Here is a 9735-nt window from a genome sequence, read left to right on the forward strand (position 1 = left end):
TCAACATCAGATTTGTTTTCACTAAGAAAAACCCAGAAAATTTTGCAAGTAATTAAGCGTTTATGGAGATTTGCCTCAATTGTGACCTTCTCTTGTCAACTTTTCATGGAGATCTCTATTGCTGGCCGTGTTGCCATGGCTGATCGAAAAAGCTTCTTGCCGGAGTTCATGGTGATCAATAAATGCTTTCTCGTCGGCATTCATGGTGATCGGCAAAAGCTTCTACATTGTTGGTGGTGTTGTTTGGAGAAGCTACATTGATTATGAAGTAGATCTTGAATTGTTTGGGTGAGCTCATGATAATTTCAGATCTAAAATATTTGAAGAAGTTATTTTGGGAAGGTTATTGGGCCGGCCCTGAAAATATATGGGCCCAAGACGAATTAAATTTTGGGGCCCTCAAAAATATATAAAAAAAAAAATTAAAAGAAGAGTGTTATGGGATTTGAACCCATGACCTTGAATAATATGATATCCAACTCAACCAACTAAGCTTTAAATATTTGTTGCTTATAATACACTTAAATTTTACTTAAATAAAAACCTAATAATTTTTTTTTTTTTATTTTGGGCCCCCGGAAAGTGTGGGCCCTAGGCATAGGCCTAGCCCGCCTATGCCTAGGGCCGGCCCTGGTTATTGTAGAGACCGTATTTTTGAAAAAAAAAATTTGAGTTTTCCTTTTTTATTTAAATTTTTATATGAGAGTAAAAAAGTAAAGTTTTTCCAAAATAAAGCTATATGAGAAAAAATACCTTAATATTAATATTTAATATTGTTCGAATCAAACTCAAAGAGAGAGGGTTTAACAGTTAAAAGTAAAAAGAGAAGAGAACATTGGCCGTTGGGGAGAGAGGAAGGGCGACACAACAATGGCAATTCCCATTCGTCTTTCCGTACCCTCTACAACGAAAATCTCTCTTCCTAGAAGCTCAGTCCTGGCTAGTCTAACCACCACTCCACCCAAAGCAAACCTCAAATTTAATCCTTTCTCTGGCTATTCAACGCTCACTCTCTTCATCTCCAACCCCACATTTCATCGAAACCATTCTAGATCTCTTCGTCCCAGCCGAAACACCGCAATCAGATGCCTTTTCACTGGAATTGTTGAAGAAATGGGCCAAGTCAAGCAAATTGGTATCGCTGAACATGGCGGATTCGACATGATAATCGGTGCCAAGACAGTACTCGAGGGAGCCAACCTCGGCGACAACATTGCCGTGAATGGGACTTGCCTCACAGTTGTTGGAAATTATTTTACCAGGATCTAGATTTACTAACAAGTATGTTGGATTAACAACCTAATATAAATTCTAAAACAATGAAAATAAACACATATAAAGTTAAGAAAACCTTACAGTGAGTGCAGCGGAATAATATGACTCCTTCCATTCAGATCTCTAGCCCTTGATTTCTTTCTGTAGCAGAGCATAATCAAGATCTGAATCTGCAGCAGAGGCATACAATTCAGCACACTTATCAAATTCTTTTTGAAGGCAGGGATAAGACCTCTTGGTCCAAGATTGTTTGGGATAGATTCATCATTCCCAAACACAAGTTTATTCTTTGGCTTGTGTTTTGGGGAAGATTGAACACCAAAGAAAGGATTGGCAAATACAACACAACAATCGATTCGACATGTTTGCTTTGTGGACAAAAAGAGGAAACAAGCAATCATTTGTTCTTTGACTGTGAGTATAGCCGAAACTGCTTACAAGGGATAAAGATTTGGCTGCAATGGAGGTCGACTGCAACAAATATGCAGCAGCTAGCAAAGAGTTTCAGCAAGAACAAAACGTTTTCTGCTGCTCGAAGGAGTGTCTTGAAGACTGCTCTTGCTGGGCTGGTATACCATATATGGAAAGCCAGAAATGATGTATTCTGGAACCAAAAACTGTGGCACACAAGAGTCATCATTCAACGGGTCCAACAAGAGAGTAAATTCAGAATATTGGGGCTGCCTAACAAGCTCACGGATGATGATAAATACTGATTATTAGGAAATTAACTAGATGGATTTTGTATGTATTGATTGAGTTTGACTTGTATAGATTAATTGAAAGTAAAGTCCCTACAGTAGATTACTAAGTCAGATAAGAGATAGGATTGAGGATTGTGATGTAAATTGTAAAATGTAATGTTTTGGATGAGCAATACAATGATTCTTATTCATAAAAAAAAAAGATCTGAATCTGGATCTTCTTTTCTCATTCTTTGATGCAGATTTTCCATAGTCTTACATACTATGATTGAGGTACCACTTGATGTGTGTGGGCACTACTCATTCACTCATGGGTTTCGAAATAGAAGAGAAGAAAAGACAGAGAGGCGTGAGGCTTTTCTGAGAGAAACTAAATGATCAAAGTTGTGTGTTAGTTCTCAGTTTCCTCAAGCCAACACTTTCTATTTATAGAAAACCCCCTAGGTTTAGGTTAGAATTGTATGACATTAAAATAATGGAAACTACAAATAGAATTTCCTATGCATGTGGCCGGCCATACAAAGGGTATTGGGCCTCACTTTGTAACTTTCCCATTTTGTTATTTTCCATTCCCATTTTTTCAAAAATGCTAATTTTCCAATTTAATATATTTATTAATTTAGACATATAAAGTATCTTAATTAATAAATAAACCTAGAATCTCTTTTCTTTACAATTTCCCCCTTGCTTAGTGAAAATTCATAAAGTAGACATAGTCTAACTTTTAGAATTTTAATTGATTAATTAAAATCAATTAACTGAGTCTTACAAGCAGTATGGTCTCAACTAGTATGGGGACCATGGGTCTATATAACCGAGCTTCCAATAAGTCGAACCGAATTTACCAAGTACATTCCCTAACTTATTAATTCATCATTGAATCCACACTTAGAACTTGGAATTGCACTCTCAGTCATATAGAACGCTCTATATGTTCCACGATATAGACACGTTATTAGTTATCCATTGTTATAATCCTAATGTGATCAATGATCCTCTATATAGATGATTTACACTGTAAAGGGATTAAATTACCGTAACACCCTACAATGTATTTTATCCTTAAAACACTTAACCCTGTATAAATGATATTTCAGCTAAGTGAAATGAGATCTCCACCATTTATTTTGGTTTGGTTAAGCTCGAAGGAAATCATCCTTTACTTTCTATTCGCCAAATAGAAGCTATAGATTCCATATTTATGTTAGCGCTCCCACTCAATTGCACTACCGTGTTCCCAAAATGTACGTATCACCCTGACCCAAAAGTAGGCTTAACTAACAAATCAAAGAACACGAATAACACTCTTGAGATTGAACCTAACCATATCAGGATTAAGATCATTTGATCTAGGATCAACAAGTGATATTGAATTGAATAGATATTACAGTAAGTTTTAATATATCTAATCAAAGTTCAATATCGGTCCCTTCCGATGTATACTCCATACATCCGATACTGGTAAACTTTGCCAATGTCCTGGAAAGGACATAACACTTTTCCAAGGTGTAAGAATACCTATCGCTGATTATACCATGTCAGTCTAAATCCAGTGTTCTGACAAATCAGGGAATAAACTTTTGAACATATAATTAAGATTATATTCCACTGTGCTGACAACACTATAATCTTTAACAAATTCATATGTTCTGGACTTAAAAAGAATTCATACATTATATACATATAATCATGAAATAAATCATGTGAACCATGCAACATAAAATGTTATTTCTGATCTTTATTAATAAGTAAATCTGATTATATTGAAATGAGTTTTATTTAGGGGACAAAACCCAACAACAGTCACCCAATTCGACAACCAATTGTCCGAATTCACAGTTGGTTTAGCTCCTGAGACGCTTCGGAAGACGTCACTGGCCGAGCTCTCGACCGGTTCGCTGGTTAATCTGGAGAGAGCGGTTCAGCCCACGAGCCGAATGGGAGGGCATTTTGTTCAGGGGCACGTGGATGGAACATGAGAAATCGTGAGTATGGAGCCTGAGGGAGATTCTTTGTGGATCAAGGTGAAAGCTTCCAAAGAGATTTTGAAGTATGTGGTGCCAAAAGGGTTTATTACTGTGGATGGAACTAGTTTGACTGTGGTGGATGTGTTTGATGATGAGAGTTGTTTCAATTTCATGTTGGTTTCATATACCCAACAAAAGGTGGTGATTCCTCTCAAAAGAAGTAGGGCTGAAGGTGAATTTGGAGGTCGACATACTTGGCAAGTATGTAGAGAGGCTTCTCGGTAGTGGATTTGTTGAATCCATTAAATCTTCATAACACTATGAGGTTTGTTTTGTAGAATTATGTTTTTATTTTTTATTTTTGTACGACTCCATTTATGGATTTCATGTGTTGTAGTGTTTTTTTTCCCCTACTTGGCTAAAATTTCAAATAAGAAGCTAAATAAGATTGAATGTATGAATATATAAAAATTCTTTTGGTTTTTGATTGTCATTATTTTTTGTCAATTTTCTTTGATAAGTTTAGAACTGTTTACATTAGTATTAAGAGTTAGTGCCACATTGCTAATGTGTGAAAATAAATTATGATATATAAGATGAATGGACTACTCCTCCCATTGCCAATTGGTTTTGAGATAGAATCTCATTCATCTTATCCCTAAATTCTAACAATTAGTGAATTGATTTAGTACAAGGATTGGTTAAGTTCTTCTTAGTTGCCTTGCTATATGTTAAAGAATTTGTTATGTGTTAAGCTGGTTGATCCTGTCACATACATTACATGAATTATTGTGGTTATATCTTGAACGAGTTCTCATAACCAAAATTGAAATTAATTTATAATATTTATCTTAACTTCACCTATTATATAAGGCTATCTAATTGTGCTTTTAACATATTCCTATTAAAAGTTAACTTTATCAGAAGTTTTAACAGTTGCATCCTCCCGCAGAAAGAAACAAACATTTACAATTTATTCACACAAATAAGTCCTAGTCTTTTAACAGAATTTGTTTGTGTTTTAACAGTACAATAGTAATAAATTTTAGGGTTATTTGCGGCAAAACCCCCTAAAGTATGGAAGTTTTTGCAACTAACCTCCAATTCTAAAATTTTTGCGGTAATACTCCCTAAACTCAAGTTCTGTTAGCACTTAGCCCTTTCCGTCCATTTTTAGCTGTTAAATGCTAGGTTGGAATGTCCACGCGTACACAGTGTACACGTGGCACAATTTATTGGTCCACGTAAATAAATATTTAAAAAAATTAAAAAATTAATTATTTTAAAAATAAAAAATAAAAAAGTATATTTTTCTTTAAAAAAATAAAAAATTATTTTAAAATTTTTGAAAATAAAATAAACCCTAATTCCCTAATTCAACCTTCTTCTTCTTCTTCTTCGTTCTTCTTCTTTTTCTTCAATCTATCAACACCACCAAGCCCACCACCATCCACAAATACCGAAACTACCACCACCAATATCAAAACCTATTTTTTAGTTCTTAATCCAACAAAATCAAAATAAAATCCAAATCAAATTCAATTCCAACAAAATCAAACTAAAACCCATCAAATCCAACAAAAGCAAACAAAAATACAAATGAAATGAAAAAAAAATACAGTGCAGTTGATTCGAAGCTTCGTCGTCCCAACCTCTTCAACCGAGAAGCCTAACTCCAGACAACTATCTCATCCTCAAGCTCGTCGATTCGAAGCTTCGTCGTCCCAACCTCCTCCAGTTGCGAGTTCCTCCGTCGACATACAGTGCCAAAGATGATCTTGACAGAGGGGAGTTTAGATCTCGTTGTCCTCGACACCCACTAAGAAGATGAGGAGTGAGAGAGATCTAGAATGGGAGAATCAACGTTGTATGTTCGAGGGAGGTCTGGGAAGGAGGTGGTGGTGGTGTCGTGATCTGGGCATTGGATCTTGCCGTTTGAATCATTCACGATTCCCATTTTTGGGGTCTGTTATTTTTGGGGTCTGTTAAGTGAGAGAGTATGGGGAAGAAATGGGGTTTTAGTCATTTTTGGGGTTATTTTTCCAAATGTGATTATATTCATTTTTAGGGTTTTAGTCATTTTTGAGGTCTGTTAAGTGAGAGAGTATGGGGAAGAAATGGGGTTATGGTGGTGAGTGATGTGGGTGTTGGTATGGTGATGGTGGCTCTCGGTTTACAGAGAAAAAAAAAGTAGAAGAAGAAGAAGAAAAAATAAAGAAGGGAAAATGAAAAAAAATATATATACATAATTTTTTTTATTTTTGTAATTTTTATTTTTATTATTTATTTTCTAAAGTACTTTTAAATTTTTAATTTTTATTTTTTTAAAGAAAAATAATTTTTTTTTATTTTTTATTTTTAAAATAATTAATTTTTTAATTTTTTAAAATATTTATTTACGTGGACCAATAAAATTGTGCCACGTGTACACTGTGTACGCGTGGACATTCCAACCTGGCACTTAACAGCGAAAAATGGACGGAAAGGGCTAAGTGCTAACAAATCTTGAATTTAGGGAGTTTTACCGCAAAAATTTTAGAATTGGAAGTTAGTTGCAAAAACTTCCATACTTTAAAGGGTTTTGCCGCAAATAACCTTAAATTTTAATAGCCATCAGTGGTACATATATGATCAAAATTATTATTAGGTAAATTTTGATAGTTTTGCAGTGAATCGAGGTCTACTTATTAAAGATTCAAAAGAATCATACATTACAACTTTTTTTTTCTTCTTTTTTTTTTTGAAAGAGACAAAGGCCACTTATCTTAGAGTGACCTCCCAAATTTATTAGAGAGCCTCACTTATGGCGGAGGGAAATCGTAGTAACATTATAACAGACATGAAAAATTAAAAGCATAAAATGCAAAATAAGCTCAAAACCGGATACATTTAGGCCTATGTCTATATCCCCATACCAAGGCACTAATACAAAATAGAACACCATTCCCTAGTCAGGTCTTGAAAAGATAGGCCCTGAAAGCTTTTTGTCTTGTAGACTCATTTTGAAGTACATACTTTAACCTTCTTCCAAAGGACATCAACTTCCTTATATATGCCTTCAAAAATTCTACTATTTCTTTCTAGCCAAATAGCCTAAAAAATGGCCAGAATGGCTGCTGTCCATAATCTAGAACTCCTCTTATCCCCATTGCTGTCCATACACCAATTGATCCCAAGCTCTTTAAACAATCTAGCCCACAACTGTTCAGGGCTACAAGTTTGGGGGCATACATTCTAATAATAACTGTACGTTCGATATATAGTGTTTGCAGGTTTAGGAAATGTGGACTATGGATTACATATATTGATCTGATTACGTATAGCGATGGTCTTGATGACTACCGTAAAATTTGGTTTTTCGTTCAAATCGCAAGATCCTTGGCACATCATGGTCTGTTCAAGTGGCAAGACTGTGGTAGATGTGTTGAGATGAGTCTGTGGTTTTTGTTCTATTAACTCTGACTCTTTACAGTGACTCTTTAAGATGTTCTTGTATTTAAATTTGTTGTTGAAAAGGACTATCTTGATTGCAGACAAATTAAATTGAACAATATATACTTATAGGTATATGTTTGTATTTAATGAAGCAGATCAGATATTAATGTTAATCATATTCTTGGTCTTAGGCTTTAATATTGATACTACGTTTGAGATTGAGTATAATTTCACATTTTTTCTCTTGTTGCATAACTGTATATAGGAGAGAAACGTTGAGTTTTTGTTTGTTGGAAGCATTACATAATAACATATATGTGAAGATATTATTGGAAAAAAGTGTCAATTTGAAAAATCTGCTTAGATAGTATATAAAAGGTTTGTACTTCTCTTATTTAAGATCATTTATTTTTGGGTAAATACCATTTTGGACCCTATATTTTATAAAAGTTACCAATTGGACCCTCTGTTTTGTTAAATGACAAAATAGACCCTGTATTTTCCAAAATGGTATAAATAGGACCCTGAGCTTAATTTTTGACAACTTTTTTTTAATATAACCAACTTGAAAATACAAACAGATACAGAAAATGTAAACAGTTTTGTCATAACACTTTTACATCGGATTATTATTAAATTTTATTTTGACAAAAAATCAATTCAGGGTCTTATTTTTACCATTTTAGAAAATACAGGGTCCATTTTGTCATTTAACAAAACAGAGGGTCCAATCTGCAACTTTTGCAAAACACAGGGTCCAAAATGGTATTTACCCTTTATTTTTTCACTTTAATTAACAAATGAAATGAGCAATGATGTAAATCTCTCTAAGAACTCACCATTATGAGTTGTTAATTGAAAACTCAACTTAAATAAAATTTATAATGAAAATAAAATTTACAGAACACATTTTTATTTTCTGTTTTTAAAATTGAAAAACAAAATAGTTAGAGAACATACTTTTATTTTTCAAAAACAAAAATGTTACCAATGCCACCTCAACTAAATATATTTTTTAACCAACTTTTACACCAATTGTTCTAACTAATAAGGAGATGATGCCATTTGAAGTTTGGATTTGAGGTAACTAAATTGGTCAGTAGACAAAGGTTTAGCTAAGATATTTGCAACGTGATCCAAAGAGAGAACATAACGAATTGAGAGTTGTTTTTCAATGATTTGATCATGAACAAAGTGAAGGTCGATCTCGATATGTTAGCTTCAGGCACGAAAAATAGGGTTGTAAGCCAATGCAACTGCACCTTGAATATTAACCCAAAGTATTTAAGGTTGAGGAAGCACCACTGAAAGCTCAAACAACAAGAAAGAAATCCATATGATCTTAACAACATTAGCAATTGCTCGAAACTCATTTTCAATGTTAGAACGAGCAACGACTTGTTACTTTTTAGCAGACCAGGAGACTAAATTGTGACCTAAAAACATGAGATAGCCACCTATTGAACATCTTTCATTGATACAACTTGCCCAATCAATGTCACTGTACCACTGTAGTATTAATGATGAAGTAGGTTTAAGCCATAAACCATTTGAAATGGACCCTATGAGATAGGGGTGCACATAGGGTGGGTTTTAAGGAGTTTCAAAATTTTTGAGTTTGGGTGTATAGAATTAGTAGATTGAATCAGCCCGTTTGTGTGCACGAGTTGTCGGGTTTCAAGCTCGAGTTGGTTAGGGTGCGGGTCGGTCTGTGTTTGGGTGGGTTGGTGTTGAGTTTTGTGCTCCAATTAAAGCTCTATTTTAATGTAATCTTGAATAGAGTAATTTGCGGTGAAACCCTTTTATGTTTTAATTTTTATACACTTAACCCCCTTATCTTTTCTTTTTTGTGGCGAAACCCCCTTATGTTTTAATTTTTATACACTTAGCCCCCTTATCTTTTTTTTTTTTGTGGCAAAACTCATGTTTTAATTTTTATACACTTAACCTCTTTATCTTTTATTTTGGTGGCAAAACCCCCTTAAGTTTACTTTTCTTTGCAAATTTAAAGTTTTAGTTAGATATTACCGTTAAATACTAACTGGATTACTACTGTATCGATTCGACTTAGAGGTTTTACTATTACATATACACAGGTGTATACAATGGTCATCCAATTGATATTTAACGGTAATATTAAACTGGTGTGTCAAATTTGCAAAGAAAAATAAACATAAGGGGGTTTTGCCACCAAAAAAAAAATAAGAGGGTTAAGTGTATAAAAATTAAAACATAAGGGGGTTTTGTGACAAAAAAAAGAATAAGGAGGTTAAGTGTATAAAAATTAAAACATAAGGAGGTTTTGCCACCAAAAAAAAGATAAGGGGGTTAAGTGTATAAAAATTAAAATATAA

The 9735-nt window shown here is 33.9% G+C and overlaps 1 pseudogene; it reads left to right on the forward strand.

The window, feature by feature from the left end:
- Positions 1 to 870: 870 nt before the first annotated feature.
- LOC133036142 (uncharacterized) lies at positions 871 to 4283 on the forward strand (annotated as a pseudogene).
- Positions 4284 to 9735: the final 5452 nt, after the last annotated feature.

Source organism: Cannabis sativa, chromosome 3, assembly GCF_029168945.1.
Source record: "Cannabis sativa cultivar Pink pepper isolate KNU-18-1 chromosome 3, ASM2916894v1, whole genome shotgun sequence".
In the NCBI taxonomy this organism is placed as follows: domain Eukaryota; kingdom Viridiplantae; phylum Streptophyta; class Magnoliopsida; order Rosales; family Cannabaceae; genus Cannabis; species Cannabis sativa.